Raw genomic sequence first — 20,060 nt, forward strand, 5'->3', positions numbered from 1 at the left:
AAATCCCTCGCTGGCAGTACTTGGGGAAAAGATAAAGAAATGTTCATGACTACATACAAAGCAATTAGCCAGCCGATTACGTGCTACGCGTCACCCATATGGTCGCCAAGCCTAAAAATTACCCACTGGAAGAAACTACAGGCCTGCCAAAATACTGCTCTCAGAATCGCCACGGGCTGTCTTCTTATGTCCCCAGAACACCATCTGCATAATGAGGCGAGAATACTCCCCATCAGGGAGAGAAATGAGATGCTGACCAAACAGTTCCTGTTGAATACCCAGAAACCTGGGCATCCCAACAGGCATCTGATTGATGAACCAGCACCGCCTAGGGGCTTAAGGAGTCATCTCCGTAAGCATTTTGAGGAAATAAGGCACCTGAGAACCCAGCCGTATGAAGTGAAAAAACACAAGCAGGTTCTTGGTGAACTCCATAAACAGGCGTCGGACCTTTATGCCGGGAATCGCCCGGTGAATCCAGTACTTAAAGAAAAGTATCCAAAACTCGCGGAAGAGGAACGCATACTCCACAGGGAAAGGCGTGTCACTCTTGCTCAACTTCGTTCTGGATACTGTAACAGGTTAAACTCTTACCTATCCAGAATCAACCCCGACATACAAAATGTATGCCCCGCTTGCAATGTGTCCCCACATGACACCAACCATCTCTTTAATTGTAATGTGGAACCAACGCCTCTAACACCCCTTTCCTTATGGTCCACCCCTGTTGAAACGGCAAGTTTCCTTGGACTCCCGTTAGAGGATATTGATGACAATTTGTGATCGGTCGCGGCTATTAGGTGGGGCGAGCATTGCTACAACAACAACAACAACAACATCTACACCTACCTACATACATACATATATTTTTTGAATTTTATATATATAGACTAGCAGACCCGGCAGACTTTGTTCTGGCCTAAATTTGGCCTATCTGCATACATTTTAATAAGCTTTTTCGGTCTAACTCTGCCCTACCCCTCTACACTTTTTCCTAATCTTTTTATTCACTCCTCCCTCCGTCTTTTCCGCTTCATCTCCATCTTCGTCTCATTCTATCTCTTTTTCAGTCTCCTTTTCCCTTTTCTCTTCTCTCAAGTTTTTCTCCTCCTTCTTCATCTCTTATTGCCAGTCCCAGAGGGTGGTATGTATTTTGTTCCAGTCCCATTCCGAGTCTCAGTCTCAGTCCCAGTTCTAGTCCTAATCCCAGTCTCAGTCCGTCTCTGGTATACTTCCCGGAAAAAAGCATCGTAAATACTAATATAGGCAAATTTATATACCAAATTTCAGGCAAATCGAATAGAACGTATGTAAATAAGTATGTGGGTATTATTAATTCTTGTCTTTATTTCGGCTTCGCATGCCAGGTTTATGCGACTAAATCGAATATCACAATGAAATTTAGAGCTCTCAGCAACAGCCTTCATTTGATATACATAATACACGCACATTCTAGGGGTATCCGGGTCCATGTTTTGGCCTATATCTCGAGACCCTAGTCACTCAGTGGTGTAAGACTTACTCTGTACTAAAGCATATATCAACAGCTTCAATTTGATACCCATAATGTAAAAACACATTCTAGGTGTATCCGGGTCCACGTTTTGGGCTATATCTCGAGACCCTAGCCTCCCAGTTGTATGACAATTATCCTGTACTATAGCACTCATCAACGTAAGCCTCTAACACCGTGACAGAAGAATTTTTTATATTAGATTAAGTGATATCATAGGGGTGAAGAAATTACTATTCATAGAAAAAAAGGGCAAAACATCAATTAGCTAAAAAATTTTAAATGAAAATACGAGAATTAAATAAATAAATGTAAGGCGCGATAACGTCAGAAGAGATTTTTTTGAGTTTTCACTGACAGCTTTACATGGCAGAAACATCGGAGTGCTTGCCAAACACTACCGAGGGGCAACCCCGCTTAGAAAAATTTTCTTCTAATTGAAAAACTTGTTTCTAAAATTTTGATGTTGCCCCGACTGGATCCCGGACGGACGCCAAAAACCATTTACAAATGATCACCGAAAGGTCTCCGAGTTATCCCGAAATGGTCCCGAAAAAATCTCGAAATGACCCTGGCGGGTTCTCAGACGGATCCCGAAAACCATCCAGAAATGATGCCGGAAGGGTCCCCAAACGATCTTGAAAAAGTCCCGAAATTACCCTGACGGGATCCCGAACTGATCCCGAAAACCTTACAGAAATGCAGCGGAGAGATCCCCAGATGATCCCGAAAAAGTCCCGAGGACTATCCAGAAATGACCCTGACGCGATCCGTAAGGCCTTCCAGAAATGATACCGGAAGGTTCCCCAAATGATCCCGGAATATTGTCGAAATAACTCCGACGTGATCGAGTACGTATCCCGGAAGGCACCCAAAGTGATCCCGAAATAGTCCCGAAATGATCCCGACGGGATGCCGGACGGATGCCAAAAACCATTCAGAATTGATCTCAGAAGGGTACGCAAATGATTCCGGAATAATCCAGAAAAATTCCCGAAATTACCCCGGCGGAATGCCGGACGGATCCCGAAACCCATCCAGAAATGATGCCGGAAGGGTCCAAATGATGCCGAGATAGTCGCGGAATGACCCTAACGGGATAGCGAAAATCATTCAGAAATGATACCGGAAGGGTATCGATATGACCCTGACGGGATTACAAATAAGGTGAAGCTAATTATAAAGCAAGTTAATGAGGCAGCAGTCGCGTTGAAGCGAATGAAGAGTTACATAGAGGTAAAGCTAATAAAAGCGTGCTAATAAAAACAATTGAAGGAGTGCTGATGGCGGGACGAGAAGGAGAGCGCCACTGATCGTTTTTTCAAAATTGTTTAGATCTCGATCTGTATGAACCAGATACCAAAAATTATTGATTTAGGAGAAAATTTATATTGAGTTATAACAATTTATAGATAAGATTAAGATTATAAATAGAAATATTTCCGGCTAAGGAAAATATGTACACCCAATCTTATTACGATCCGTTAATTTTTCTTCTAGTTATGGCTCCCAAAAAATTGAAAATTGCTTGGTCAAAAGGGGCGGTGCCAAGGCCATTTTCAAAAAGTTGGATTTTTTGCTTTTTCTTGTTATAATTCCACTTAGGAAATGAAAAAACATTAAGGCTCTTTTTGCAAAGATATAGCATATCTTTTTATCCACGACCCTTTTAAAAATATTTTATATAAAAGTGGGTGTCGTTCTTAATCGACTTTGATTATCTTCACTCAGTCTATATAATTTGGCAAATTAGTGTCTCTGCCAAATTGCAATGGAATATCTTTAACGGAATTTTGATTTACGGCTTGTTAAACTTCCAATTCACTTACCAAATTTCATTAGCTTAGCGGTATTCGTCCTTGAATTATCTCATTTTTTCCATTTTTCTAAATCTTCGATATTGAACAAGTGGGCGTGATAATCGTCCGATGTCGCTCATTTTAAATACCAATTTATTCTGGGTCCAGATGAGCCCGTATACCGGGATATATTTGTTGAAGATATCGCAATATTTGCTTAATTTCTTTTTTCGATACTGATGATTTAAATTATTATGACAAGATGTATGCAGGAAATTGGAAAGTAGGTGCGGAAATAATCGCAGAAACTGTTGATGATACACAAATATATTTGCACAGAAGGTATGCATTTGACTCATAATCAGGCTCAGTGAATTAGCTCCTATATACAGCAGGGGTTCTAAAAAAGAAAATTAAGAGGCGGGGTATAGGAAAGTTTAGCTAGGTTAGGTTGAACCGATCGGTCCTTGAAAACCTCACATAGACTGAATAAGTCCGTACTGGTACCAGAAGATTGGTTAACGACTAAACTAACAAACCCCTATCACGAACCAATATAAAATAAATTAATTTATTTATTTGGGCGGGGACACTATTAAGTAAGTGCCGAATACCCCTAAATATTGAAACAAGATTATTTAAGGAGGTGGCACCCTTGAGTGGCGAATACCGAATCTTTATTCACATTCTTTATTCACAAAAACTTCAGCGTATTTATACGTAATTGTTATGCGCCAATTAGTTACTACATAAACATATACATATTTACTCTAATTCTTACATACATACTAAGTCTAACAAAATAACAAAAGTCAAGTAGCTAAACGTATGCATACACATTCGTACACACATTCATAAGTTGCTTCAATGCACTTGATGAAAGCGTGTGAAAATGTTGGAGTAGAGGAATACGCGGTGTCAGAAAAATTTTTAGTTACAAACTAAAGTACTTAAACACCGCGCGTGTTATGTGTAGATATGTATGCATTCACTTTAGATACATTAGACCTCCCTTTTCAAAAATAGATGGCGATTCTATTTCATTTAATGGCTTTTGATAATTTTTATTTATTTCAGATTTTTATTTGTTTATATATATATTCATGCGGTACATTTTTCTTACTTTGTTGTTGTTACTTTGTATGTTTGCTTTTTTTTCTTTTGAACATTTTGCTTAAGCATAGGGTTATGTTTATGATAGTAAAAAACAAGTAAGGAAGGTTAAGTTCGGGTGTAACCGAACATTAAATACTCAGTTGAGAGCTATGGTGACAACATAAGGGAAAATAACCATGTAGGAAAATGAACCGAGGGAAACCCTGGAATGTGTTTATATGACATGTGTATCAAATGAAAGGCATTAAAGAGTATTTTATGAGGGAGTGGGCCATAGTTCTATAGGTGGACGCCATTTAGGGATATAGCCATAAAGGTGGATCAGGGTTCACTCTAGAATGCGTTTGTACGATATGGGTATCAAATGAAAGGTGTTAATGGGTATTTTAAAAGGGAGTAATCCTTAGTTCCATAGGTGGACGCCGTTTCGAGATATTGCCACAAAGGTGGACCAGGGGTGACCCTAGAATTTGTTTGTACAATATGGGCATCAAAGGAATGGTGTTAATGAGTATTTTAAAAGGGAGTGGGCCTTAGTTCTATAGGTGGATGCCGTTTCGAAATATCGCCATAAAGGTGGACCAGGGGTGACTCTAGAATGTGTTTGTACGATATGGGTATCAAATTAAAGGTATTAATGAGGGTTTTAAAAGGGAGTGGTGGTTGTTGTATAGGTGGTCGCCTTTTCGAGATATCGCCTTAAAGGTGGAGCAGGGGTGACTCTAGAATGCGTTTGTACGATATGGACATCAAATGAAAGGTGTTAATGAGTATTCTAAAAGGGAGTAATCATTAGTTCTATAGGTGGACGCCTTTTCGAGGTATCGCAATAAAGGTGGACCAGGGGTGACTAGACTTTGTTTGCACGATATGGGTATCAAATTAAAGGTGCTAATGCGTATTTTTAAAAGGGAGTGGGCCTTCGTTCTATAGGTGTTCGCCTTTTCGAGATATCGGCATAGAGGTGGACCAGGGGTGACTTTAGAATATGTTTGTACGATATGGGTATCAAATGAAAGGTGTTAATGAGTATTTTAAAAGGGCATGGGGCTTAGTTCTATAGGTGGACGCCTTTTCGAGATATCGCCATAAAGGTGGATCAGGGGTGACTCTAGAATGAGTTTGTACGATATGGGTAAAAAATTAAAGGTATTAATGAGAGTTTTAAAAGGGAGTGGTGGTAGTTGTATATGTGAAGGCGTTTTCCAAATATCGACCAAAATGTGGACCAGGGGGACCCAGAACATCATCTGTTGGATACTGCTAATTTATTTATATATGTAACATCTGCCAAGATTTTACGGGTTTTTTATTTCGCCCTGCAGAACTTTTTCATTTTCTTCTACTTAATATGGTAGGTGTTACAACCATTTTATAAAGTTTTTTCTAAAGTTATATTTCGCGTCAATAAAACAATCCAACTACCTTACCATGTTTCATCCTTTTTTTCGTATTTGGTATAGAATTATGGCATTTTTTTTCATTTTTCGTAATTTTCGATATCGAAAAAGTGGGCGTGGTCATAGTCGGATTTCGTTCGTTTTTCATACCAAGATAAAGTGAGTTCAAGTAAGCACGTGAACTTAGTTCATTAAAGATATGTCGATTTTTGCTCAAGTTATCGTGTTAACGGCCATGCGGAAGGACAGTCGGACGACTGTGTATAAAAACTGGGCCTGGCATCAACCGATTTCGCCCATTTTCACAGAAAACAGTTAGCGTCATAAAATCTATGCCCCCACCAAATTTCAAAAGGATTGGTTAATTTTTGTTCGACTTATGGCGTTAAAAGTTTCCTAGACAAATTAAATGAAAAAGGGCGGAGCCACGCCCATTTTGAAATTTTCTTTTATTTTTGTATTTTGTTGCACCATATCATTACTGGAGTTGAATGTTGACATAATTTACTTATATACTGTAAAGATATTAAATTTTTTGTTAAAATTTTACTTAAAAATTTTTTTTTTTTAAAGTGGGCGTGGTCCTTCTCCGATTTTGCTAATTTTTATTATGCGTATATATAGTAATAGGAGTAACGTTCCTGCCAAATTTCATCATGATATCTTCAACGACTGGCAAATTACAGCTTGCAAAATTTCAAATAACCTTCTTTTAAAAGTGGGCGGTGCCACGCCCATTGTCCAAAATTTTACTAATTTTCTATTCTGCGTCATAAGTTCAACCCATCTACCAAGTTTCGTCGCTTTATCTGTCTTTTGTAATGAATTATCGCACTTTTTCGGTTTTTCGAAATTTTCGATATCGAAAAAGTGGGCGTGGTTATAGCCCGATATCGTTCATTTTAACTAGCGATCTGAGATGAGTGCTCAGGAACCAACATACCAAATTTCATGAAGATACCTCAAAATTTACTCAAGTTATCGTGTTAACGGGCGGACGGACGGACGGACGGACGGACATGGCTCAATCAAATTTTTTTCGATCCTGATTATTTTGATATATGGAAGTCTATATCTATCTCGATTCCTTTATATATGTACAACCAACCGTTATCCAATCAAACTTAATATACTCTGTGAGCTCTGCTCAACTGAGTATAATGAAATGATTGTATTTTTAATGATTTGTGCCTATCTTGCGTACAATAATTTTCTTGATTTATATATTTGTTTGTACATGTTTAGTAGAAATTTATGAGTGAGTAAAGTGAACATTTCAGTCGAGATAAGATGTTTTTATTTAAGTAATTTAAGTCTATTTTTATACTCAGTTGAGCAGAGCTCACAGAGTATATTAAGTTTGATTGGATAACGGTTGGTTGTACATATATAAAGGAATCGAGATAGATATAGACTTCCATATATCAAAATAATCAGGATCGAAAAAAAATTTGATTGAGCCATGTCCGTCCGTCCGTCCGTCCGTCCGTTAACACGATAACTTGAGTAAATTTTGAGGTATCTTGATGAAATTTGGTATGTAGGTCCCTGAGCACCCATCTCAGATCGCTATTTAAAATGAACGATATCGGACTATAACCACGCCCACTTTTTCGATATCGAAAATTTCGAAAAACCGAAAAAGTGCGATAATTCATTACAAAAGACAGATAAAGCGACGAAACTTGGTAGATGGACTTGGATGGACTTATGACGCAGAATAGAAAATTAGTAAAAATTTGGACAATGGGCGTGGCACCGCCCACTTTTAAAAGAAGGTAATTTAAAACTTTTGCAAGCTGTAATTTGGCAGTCGTTGAAGATATCATGATGAAATTTGGCAGGAACGTTACTCCTATTACTATATGTACGCATAATAAAAATTAGCAAAATCGGAGAAGGGCCACGGCCACTTAAAAAAAAAAAATTTTTTTTAAGTAAAATTTTTACAAAAAATTTAATATCTTTACAGTATATAAGTAAATTGTGTCAACATTCAACTCCAGTAATGATATGGTGCAACAAAATACAAAAGTAAAAGAAAATTTCAAAATGGGCGTGGCTCCGCCCTTTTTCATTTAATTTGTCTAGGAAACTTTTAACGCCATAAGTCGGACAAAAATTAACCAATTCTTTTGAAATTTGGTGGGGGCATAGATTTTATGACTATAACTGTTTTCTGTGAAAATGGGCGAAATCGGTTGATGCCACGCCCATTTTTTATACACAGTTTTCCGTCTGTCCTTCCGCATGGCCGTTAACACGATAACTTGAGCAAAAATGGACATATCTTTAATGAACTAAGTTCACGTGCTTACTTGAACTCACTTTATCTTGGTATGAAAAACGAACGAAATCCGACTATGACCACGCCCATTTTTCGATATCGAAAATTACGAAAAATGAAAAAAATGCCATAATTCTATACCAAATACGAAAAAAAGGATGAAACATGGTAAGGTAACTGGATTGTTTTATTGACGCGAAATATAACTTTAGAAAAAACTTTATAAAATGGTTGCAACACCTACCATATTAAGCAGAAGAAAATGAAAAAGTTCTGCAGGACGAAATAAAAAACCCTTAAAATCTTGGCAGATATTACATATATAAATAAATTAGCAGTATCCAACAGATGATGTTCTGGGTCACCCTGGTCCACATTTTGGTCGATATCTGGAAAACGCCTTCACATATACAACTACCACCACTCCCTTTTAAAACTCTCATTAATACCTTAAATTTTATACCCATATCGTACAAACACATTCTAGAGTCACCCCTGATCCACATTTATGGCGATATCTCGAAAAGGCGTCCACCTATAGAACTAAGCCCCACGCCCTTTTAAAATACTCATTAACACCTTTCATTTGATACCCATATCGTACAAACATATTCTAAAGTCACCCCTGGTCCACCTTTATGCCGATATCTCGAAAAGGCGAACACCTATATAATGAAGGCCCATTCCCTTTTAAAAATACTCATTAGCACCTTTCATTTGATACCCATATCGTACAAACAAAATCTAGAGTCACCCCTGCTCCACCTTTATTGCGATACCTCGAAAAGGCGTCCACCTATAGAACTAAGGCCCACTCCATTTTAAAATACTCATTAACTCCTTTCGTTTGATACCCATATTGCACAAACGAATTCTAGGGTCACCCCTGGTCCACCTTTATGGCGATATCTCGAAACGGCGTCCACCTATGGAACTAGTGATTACTCCCTTTTAGAATACTCATTAACACCTTTCATTTGAAACCCATATCGTACAAACGCATTCTAGAGTCACCCCTGGTCCACCTTTAAGGCGATATCTCGAAAAGGCGACCACCTATACAACAACCACCACTCCCTTTTAAAACCCTCATTAATACCTTTAATTTGATACCCATATGGTACAAACACATTCTAGAGTCACCCCTGGTCCACCTTTATGGCGATATTTCGAAACGGCATCTACCTATAGAACTAAGGCCCACTCCCTTTTAAAATACTCATTAACACCATTCGTTTGATGCCCATATTGTACAAACAAATTCTAGGGTCACCCCTGGTCCACCTTTGTGGCAATATCTCGAAACGGCGTCCACCTATGGAACTAAGGATTACTCCCTTTTAAAATACTCATTAACACCTTTCATTTGATACCCATATCATACAAACGCATTCTAGAGTCAACCCTGATCCACCTTTATGGCTATATCCCTAAATGGCGTCCACCTATAGAACTATGGCCCACTCTCTCATAAAATACTCTTTAATGCCTTTCATTTGATACACATGTCATATAAACACATTCCAGGGTTTCCCTCGGTTCATTTTCCTACATGGTTATTTTCCCTTATGTTGTTACCATAGCTCTCAACTGAGTATGTAATGTTCGGTTACACCCGAACTTAACCTTCCTTACTTGTTGTATATTACAATTTTCTTATTTTCATTTCTTAAAACTTAATTATTATTATTCCTATCTATGATTTCTACCTTATAGGGTATAGTGTTCCTTATATCTGCTCTCTAACTTATGGCCTGTTTCAGTTTTAACTAACACTGAATCTCCTATATTTATTTCCTTATAATGAATACTTTTATCATAACTAATAATTTTATTTTTCTTTAGCTTCTTTTACTAATTTAAAGGAATGAGAAGAATATTAAATATAGGTTAAAAATAGCACTCTATCCTGTGAGAAGAATATTAAATATAGGTTACAAATAGCACTCTATCCTGTGCTATTTGTAACCTATATTTAATATTCTTCTCATAATTGTATAATAGGCTTACCGCATTTTCTTGTAGAAATTTGTAATTCTGGGGTTTTTTACCAAAACCTAGTTCGAAGGGGCAATAACAATGAATTGTATATGGGGTTTTATTGTAACAATATGCAAAATATTTAAGATACTCGTCCCAATCATCTTTGTTAATGGATATGTAAGAACGCACATATTCATTGAAAGTTCTATGGCTACGTTCAACAGTCCCTAAAGTTTGGTGGTGATACGGCGTAGATGTTTTTTGCTCAATATTGACAAGCTTACATAGTTCCTCAAACAAGCTATTTTTATATTCAGATCCCATATCCGTTATTATTGTTTTCATACTTCCATAAATTAAGATGAAATTTTCGAATATGGCTCTGGCCACTGTTTTTGCATATTTGCTCTCTATAGCAATTGCAAATAGGTATTTAGTCAAACTACATATCAGAGTAACAGCGTATTCATTTCCATTTAATGATCTCGGTAAAGGTCCAATTGTATCTATTTGTACTATATCGAACGCCTTCGGTGGTGTTTCAGTCAAAATCATTGGTTCTTTTAAAATTTTATTAATCTTATTCTTATTACAATTTACGCATTTCTTTATATATTTTCTTATCATTCTTATCATTTTTCATATTTTTCCAGTAGTATTTGTTCTATTTTTATTAGTTGTACGATTGACTCCTGGGTGGCCACCATTAACAGGATCGTCGTGATATTTTTGAAGAATTTTTGTAATTTTATCATTTTCCGTCACATGCACAACCTCCGGAGTTAATGCAGTAATTAAATTTCTGAGAACTTTGATACCAATCTCTTTAAATGTGTTTACTGGAGTATACTTAAACAATTTGTGTCCTAAGGTCAACTGCATTTTATTTATTTTTAAATTGCCGACTTCTTTCATAAGCCTGGTAAAGAATTCATCTAGGTCAATCTTAGCATCAACAATTTGATTATTTATATTTATTTCATTACAAATTTTCTTTCCTTTTTTGAAATATAATTTCGGAGAATCGAAAATGAGCTGGACTAGTCTTTTTACTTCACATTTATTAAGCGCTTCATATACTACAGAGTTCTCTTTGTGTTTTCTTTTTTCTCTTCATTTTTATTACTGTTATTACTGGAATTTTTTTAGTTTCCGATCTTGTCGTAACTTTCATTATTTTACATGCCTGTACTGACATTTCTTTCTAATCATTGATATCTATTCGTGACAGAGCGTCATACTCTTCCAAATCTAACCTGATTCTAGTTAATTTTGGTGAAGGGTTTTCATTGAAAATAAATATGTTAAGCTTTATTTATTTCGCCTTTTGTAAATGATGTCGAGGCATAGACAATTGGTAGTTGTTTTCCTTCATACTCTTGGCTTAGCACAGCACCGCAAGCATAACCAATTGCGCCAGTTGTAATACAGAACTCTCTATCAAAATCGGGATACCGTTATCCGCTGTAAAGGATGTGATATCCCTTGACTCTGGGCTGAGTTCTATTTGGTGAAATCCTGGCATGAGAAATATTTCGCTCTTCCTAATTGATCCAGAATATCATCTACTCTAGGCAAAGGGAATTTATCAGCTGTTAATGTTTTATTTATTTGTCTGAAATCAACAACTGATCTCCACCTTTTTTCTTGTTTACCGAGATGGAATTTTTTAGGTACCAATAAAATAGGGCTGTTATATTCTGAAGTTGATGGCTCCACAATATCATCTTGAATTAATTTGTTTACTTGTTTGTTTATCTCACTCTTATGTGCTTGAGGTAGTCTATAATTTTTAATATAGACAGGAGTATTATCTTTCATATGCAACTTTTGTTTGTAAAAATTGTTGGTCGTGATTGGTTCTGTTTCTAATGAAAATATATCAACGAATTCTGAGCATACTAGCGAATTGCGGGGAATTTTTATTCAATCTTTCTAATTTGTCTTTATTATTAGCTTTATTGTGAGATGTATTTTAAATCATTACATAGTCCTCAAAATTTTCTGTTTTGATGTCATAATCTTGAATGATTGCATATTTATCTGTTGTATTTACTATTCTTATTAAAGCTTGAATTTACTATCGTGTTGGCTACAAAAATGCCATCAGCCAATTCTTGATGAAGTACTAATAGTTCATTATTGTTACTGTTGATATGAACTTGTCTAATTACTTCAGATCTTGGGGTTTTTTCGAAAGCCTCATAGTCAGTGTGGGACTTTAACCGCACTAAAACTCCTACCGTCTGAGTACCATTTACCCCCCGGACGGTACTACCGTCAAGTATTCCGTCGGGAGGTAGGTTGAGCACTAAGTTCTACGTCTGTCAGGGCACGTTGCTGTACTTAGATAGTCCCGCGGTATAGTTAACGCTGGGACTGGCACGCCCTGTTTACTACCTGAATGTGCTTGACACATACCACTTCTACGAAGATTTCCAAGCGTACCTTAAACACTGTGCATATAGTGCTAATGGCATGCTTATGCGTTCGACTACTTGTATTGTAGGGTTTTTTTTTTTATGTAAATAAAAATTTTTTTTTTTGTGTTATTAATTTCAATAGGTTTTTTCTGTTTTCATTTAATTTTGATAGGTTTTTTTTTTTTTTGTTTTTTTTTTCCCACAATACGTTACGGGGCTTGTCTCGTAATTCCACCGGTTGGAGAGGCCTTGTCTCCAATCCGTGTATAAACCCTGATTACATGTGAGACGTTTACACTCATACTCGTTGTTTCTACAGTTGGAGAGGCCTTGTCTCCAATCCGTAGGTTTGTCGTTGCGTGTATGTTGACTGCTTTTAGTCGCACGGTTGAAGAGGCCGTGTTTCCAATCCGTGCTTTATTCCTTCACCTGAGGCAGTATTCGAACGGTTGAAGAGGCCTTCTCCCCAATCCGTCACCTGGTTTACTATTACATTACCTACATATATTACGGTCTTTTCTTATTTTATCATTCTCACGCCGATAATTGTACGGAGGCCTTGCATCCAATACGTGCTCAGCTCGACCCCCTCCATCTTTGCAGTTTGTTCTCCACCAACACAACTCGACTGTTCAATGTTCGCTGCTGCGCCGTAGCCTTTCAAGACTTCGTAGACACTTCATTATTTCCGCTATTACATCGCATGCCGCCAACCATTTTACCTTGCTTTGTAGCATGCATCCAACAATTGTTTCAGGAGTGTAATCCTCTCCAAATATTCTGCACACTTTGCATCTCGAGCTGTAGAACCTAGGACACTCGAAAAATACATGGTAAACATCTTCTACGGTATCGCCGCCACATTGATCGCATATGTTGTCAGGCTCGTGATTGAATCGGTGCAAGTATTCCTTAAAGCATCCGTGACCACTCAGAAACTGTGTGAGGTAGAAATCTACTTCGCCGTGCTTTCTAGGTATCCATATATTAATATCTGGGATACATCGGTGTGTCCAGCGTTCATTTGTTGAGGCATTCCACCTGAGCTGCCAGTTCTGCACGCTTAGCTCTTGTGCTCCGTCACGTGAGCTTTGATCCCGATAAATCGTCGCTGCTTCTTTTGCTAATATGTCTATAGGACATATTCCTGCGATGATTAGTGCTGCGTCGTCAGAGACAGTTTTAAAGGCGCTACAGACGCGTAGTGCACACAGGCGGTAAGTCGACTTTACCCCAGGTCTTGGGGGTATTGTAATGCTATTGATTGTTGGTTTATTCGTCATTTGTATAACTATATCTTCTGGGTAATCATATGGTCGTAGTATTAGGTTGTCCCCATTTTTATTATAATCGAAAATGCAATTATATTTTTTAATGAAATCGAGTCCCAAAATGCCATCATATGGGATTGGGAAATCATTTTCTACAAGTGAAATTTGTGCCGTATTAAAAGACTATCATCTGTTAGATCTGCTTTTACTGTTCAAAGTGTGCTTGTTATGCCTCGACCAATACCTTTTAAATCTGTGATCTGTGAGTTATTTATTGTGACATTACTCTCAATTTGACCCTTCTTTATAATTGAGATATCCGCTCCTGTATCTATCAGAAACGTTGATGTTGACTTATTTAGAGTGCTATTGGAAGATATGTAGTTGTTCAGCTGCAAGTTGAATGTACATCTTTTATTACCCTTGGAGTTTACTGTTGGAATGGAATTTGCTGGTTTTCCTGTTGGTTTATATTACGGAGATTTCGCGTGTTACTTTGACTAGATTATCTTGACTGACCTCCAAAATTGCGTCTTGGGAAATTATTATTTTGTCTATTGTTATTATTATTATACCGGTTTGAGTTATTATAATATCTTCGGCTTTGATTACCTCGATAATTATTATTTTGGTAGCTTCTTCGGAAGTTACCCCGGTAATTACTTTTCAACCAGATGGACGCACAGAAGGATTCAGCTGACTAATAATCAGATTCAGTGAATTCGCTCCTATATACAGCAGGGGTCTAAAAAAGAAAGTTAAGAGGCGGGGTATAAGAAAGCTTAGCTAGGTTAGGTTGAACTGGCCGGTCCTTGAAAACCTCACATAGACTGAATAAGTCCGTATTGGTACCAGAAGATTTTTTAACGAGCAAATTAAAACCCCTATCACGAACCACGAACTACGTTATAAAATAAATCCGTGTTCTTGGCAAATAATGGAAGTTTACTAGGACCCCTGCTACTTGCTGCTTCTAGATCTGACAGCTGTATCACTCCTAATAGCAGGAGCCTTACGAAAACAACCCTACTTTTCACGGAATAGGTTTTTTTCTAAAGACAAAAGATAACTAAAAGAAATAAATTCTGTTAAATTTTTTTTTCTATTTACAAACAAGGAAGTAGAATTGGCAAACAATATCTTAAACCAACTGAACAAATCATTATGTTCTTCGACTTAGAACGTATTATTGTTAACAATGACATTTTAATTAGAGTATAGAAACACAGCATGGATACAAAATCATTTTTATAAAAGTGTTATTCTTATGTGTAAATATGTCTAAATTTAATGAGCTGCTTTTTCGTACTTCAATTAAAATATCATTGTTGCCAATGTTAGCAATAAAAAGTTCTAATTACAAGAAAGTATTGGTTTTTTAAGTTCATTTAAGGTATGGTTTGCCAATTTAACTTCTCCTTATTTGTATTTTAAAAGAAAAAATTTCAATAGAATTTCATTTTTTTCTCTATCTTTTGTCTACAGAAAAAAACTTTCCCGTGAAAAAAATGTATTTTGTTGCTACTGCGTAGTAAAATTGACGTGGTATGCGAAAACTAGCACTGAATTCTAGGGTCTGACAAAAACTAGCAGTTCTACTTTATGGCTGACGAAAACTAATACGCACACAGAGTTTCTTGATTTTTTTACAAGGTTTTCGATATTCAATTATGTTACTTATATTATTACTAGCCTTTACCCGTCCCCGTCCGCTAGGAGAAAATATAATATATGGGCTATTCACGTTAGCCTGCTTATCAATCTATGTACCAAGGCGAATTCATTACAGGTGGTGTTATCCCATCAGCTGATTGCTTCTTCTTGATAATTTTCCATACAACGCCTTGTACTGCAACATGTCAGTTAATCGAAATCAATGAAAATTTTCTTTTGACTTGACATTCTTCCGCACAGCGAATTGGTTGAATTCGCTTTGCCACCACCTAGTATAGATTCGCCTTGCTATGTACATAAATAATTTCTGAACTAAATGTACTGGTAACCTGATAAGCACGCTTGCGTGAATAGTATAATACAGTTCTTTTCGAATTTAAAAAAAAAGCATTTAATTTTTAAGTTAAATTAAGAGATTTCACAGGAGTGAAGAAAATACGGGAATTAAGTATATAAATAAATGTAAGGCTCGATAACCTCCGATGAGATTTTAGGACGAGCTTCTCTTCCAATTTGAGTCGTGCCTATTTTAATTTTTCCTACAAATTGGCGGGACGGGACTACATATTTTATGCCGACTCCGAACGACACCTGCTAGGCAGATGCGTTTCCACTGAAAGCTTTTCATTTCAAAAATACACTCTGAGTGCTTGCCAAACACTACCGAGGGGCGACCCCGCTTAGAAAAATTGTCTTCTAATTGAAAAACTTGTTCCTAAAATTTTGATGTTGCTTTGCCCGGGGCATGAGCCCAGGAATTTCGGAATGGTAGGCGGAGCACACTACCAACACACCACGGTGGCCGCCATACAGGAATGTAATTGGTTAAAATAATACAAATTGTGTAGTTGTAGTTGTACTAGTTCATAACAGGATTCATTTTATTGTATGTTGAATCACAGCCCTCGGCAATAAGTCATGGAAGAGAAATATTCACCAAAACATAGTAAAAAACGTGAAAATTTGTACAAAAAAACAATGTCTCCCCATTTCCTCTTACAAAAAAGCTTGATAAGTGAAATATCATTGATTCAAAACTATTTTTTGCTAATTTATAGCTTATTATTCTAGTCTACGATCCCTTTTAAAAATCTTTTATATAAAAGTTGCCCTGATCTTCAACTCATCCCGTCCATTTTTACTAGAAATATTATATGCTATAAGGAAAATACGTGTATACAATTTCATTACGATATGTTAATTTTTCTTCGAGTTATGGCTACCGAAACATAGAAAATTGCTTAGTCATAAAACGAAACAGAAAATTGCTTAGTCACACCCATTTTCAAAAATTTTAGTGTTTTCCAATTTAGTGTTATAATTTAATTTAGAAAGTAAAAGGCTATTGACACAAAGCTCTTTTTCGCTTAGTTATACCTTATTTTTTTTGTCCACGACCCTTTTAAAAATCTTTTATATAAAAGTGGGCATGGTCCTTAACAGATTTCGTTAATTTTTCTTCAAAGCATTCCCTATAGTAAAACCAACCTCTCTGCCGAATTTTGTTACGATAGGTTTAACGATTTTTGATTAATAATATTTGTAAAATTGATTTTATCAGAAGTGAGCGGTGCCACGCCCGTTTTAAAAAATGTTCCCAAATTTTTATCAAGAGTCTCAATATCAGCCCACCTGTCAAATTTCAACATTCTAGGTGTATTATTTACTAAATTATCAGGTTTTTCGTGTTTTCCAAACTCAATAAATTTTTTTTTCGATACTGATGATTTTGATATATGGAAGTCTTTATCTATCACGATTCCTTTATACCTGTACAACCAACCATTATCCAAACAAAGTTAATATACTCTGTGTGCAAAGCACGCTGAGTATAAAGACATGTGTGTTGGACTACTGGTTTTGAAATTGGTTGCTTGTAGAAAAGTTTCCAGAATTGAAATCATACACTTAGGGAAGGGTCCTCATATGATCCCGAAATAATCCATTAAAAGTCACGAATTTACCCCGGCTGGATCGCGGATGGGTCCTAAAAACCATACACAAATGGTCTCGGAACGGTCTCCGAATGATCCCGATATAGTTCAGAAATAGTCACAAAATAACCCCGACGGGATCCCAGATCCCAAATGATCCGGAAATAGTCTCGAAAAATTCCCGAAATTACTCCCGGAAATAATCCCGGATGGATCAAGAAAGCCAACGAGAAATGATGCCGGAAGAACCCCGAATGATGCCGAAAAAGTGCCGAAAAACCCCGACTGGGTCCCGGACGGACGCCAAAAACCATCCACAATTGATCTCCGAAAGGTCTCCGAGTGATCCCGAAATAACCCTGGCGGATCCCGAAAACCATCCAGAAATGATGCCCGAAAGGTCCCCAAATGACCCCGAAAAAATCCCGAAATTACCCTGACGGCTTCTGGAAAACCATACAGTAATGATCCCGGAAGGGTCCCCAAAATATCCCGCAATAGTCTCGAAATGACCCTGACGGGATCCCGGACTGATCCCGAAAACCATACAGAAATGATGCCTGAAGAACCCCCAATGATCCCGAAAACTATTCAGAAATGACCCTGACGCTGTCCCTAAAGCCATCCAGAAATGATACCGGAAGGATCCCCAAATGACCCGGGAATAGTCCTAAAAATGTTTCGGAATGATCCTGACGGGATTTCGGAAGGATCCTGAAATGATCTTAGAAGGGTCCCTGTATGATCTAGAAATAGTCCAGAAAAAGTCGCGAAATGACCCTGAAGTGGTCCAGGACGGACTCCGAAATCCATCCAGAAGTGATCCCCGAAAGGATCCCCAAATTATCCAGAAATAATCCCGAAATGGCCTTGACGGGATCCAGAAATGATCCCGGAAAGATACCGAAATAATCCAGACGGGATCCAAGATGGATCCCCAAAATTATTCAGAAATGATCCTGACACGATCCCGAAAACAATACAGAAATGATGCCAGAAGAACCCCAAAACATCCCGAAAAGGTGCAGAAATAACCCTGACGCGATCCCCAAAGCCATCCAGAAATTATACCGAAAGGATCCCCAAATGATCCCGGAAGAGTCCCAAAAATGATTCGAAATGACCCTGATGGGATTTCGGACGGATCCTGAAATGATCTCAGAAGGGTCCCCATATAGTCTTGAAAGAGTCCAGAAAAAGTCACGAAATGGCCCTGAGGGGACCCCGGAAGGATCGCGAAAATTATCCAGAAATGATGCCAGAAGAGTTCGAAAATCATCCCGAAATAGTCCCGAAAAGTCCCGTAATTACCCTAACGGGATTCCGAAACCCATCCAGACATGATCCCAGAAGGATCCCCATTCAGAAATTATCCCGGAAGGCACCCAAAATGATACCGAATTAGTCCCGAAATGATCCCGACGGGATACCGGACGGATGCCGAAAACCATCCAGAATTGATCTCAGAAGGGTACGCAAATAATTCCAAAATAATCCAGAAAAATTCCCAAAATTAGCCCGGAGGAATGCCGGACGGATCCCAAAACCCATCCAGAAATGATGTCGGAAGGGTCCCAAATCATCCCGAGATAATTCCGGAATTACCCTGACGGGATCCCGAAACCATTCAGATATGATACCGGAAGGGTATCGATATGACCCTGACGGGATTACCAATAAGGTGAAGCTAAATCAAGTTAATGAGGCAGCAGTCGCGTTGAAGCGAATGAAGAGTTACAAACATAGAGGTAAAGCTAATAAAAGCGTGCTAATAAAAACAATTGAAGGAGTGCTGATGGCGGGAGGAGAAGGAGAGCACGACTGATCGTTTTTTCAATTTACGTATCCCGAAATCATTCAGAAATTATCCCGGAAGGCACCCAAAATGATCCCGAATTAGTCCCGAAATGATCCCGACGGGATACCGGACGGATGCCGAAAACCATCCAGAATTGATCTCAGAAGGGTACGCAAATAATTCCGAAATAATCCAGAAAAATTCCCAAAATTACCCCGGAGGAATGCCGGACGGATCCCGAAACCCATCCAGAAATGATGTCGGAAGGGTCCCAAATCATCCCGAGATAGTCCCGGAATTACCCTAACGGGATCCCGAAAACCATTCAGATATGATACCGGAAGGGTATCGATATGACCCTGACGGGATTACAAATAAGGTGAAGCTAAAGCAAGTTAATGAGGCAGCAGTCGCGTTGAAGCGAATGAAGAGTTACAAACATAGAGGTAAAGCTAATAAAAGCGTGCTAATAAAAACAATTGAAGGAGTGCTGATGGCGGGAGGAGAAGGAGAGCACGACTGATCGTTTTTTCAAAATTGTTTAGATCTCGATCTGTATGAACCAGATACCAAAAATTATTGATTTAGGAGAAAATTTATATTGAGTTATAACAATTTATAGATAAGATTAAATAGAAATATTTCCGGCTAAGGAAAATATGTGCACCCAATCTTATTACGATCCGTTAATTTTTCTTCTAGTTATGGCTCCCAAAAAATTGAACATTTCTTGGTCAAACAGGGGCCGTGCCAAGGCCATTTTCAAAAATTTGGATTTTTTGCTTTTTCTTGTTATAATTCCACTTAGGAAATGAAAAACCATTAAAGCTCTTTTTGCAAGGATATAGCATATTTATTATCC

At 37.7% G+C, this 20,060-nt stretch overlaps 1 protein-coding gene across 1 annotated transcript in view; it reads left to right on the forward strand.

Moving 5' to 3' along the window:
- The window catches only part of Npc1b (Niemann-Pick type C-1b), a 338,778-nt gene that overhangs the window by 239,214 nt on the left and 79,504 nt on the right, over nucleotides 1-20,060 (forward strand). The window lies entirely within an intron of this gene.

The sequence above is a fragment of the Eurosta solidaginis genome, chromosome 4, assembly GCF_040869045.1.
Source record: "Eurosta solidaginis isolate ZX-2024a chromosome 4, ASM4086904v1, whole genome shotgun sequence".
Lineage (NCBI taxonomy): Eukaryota > Metazoa > Arthropoda > Insecta > Diptera > Tephritidae > Eurosta > Eurosta solidaginis.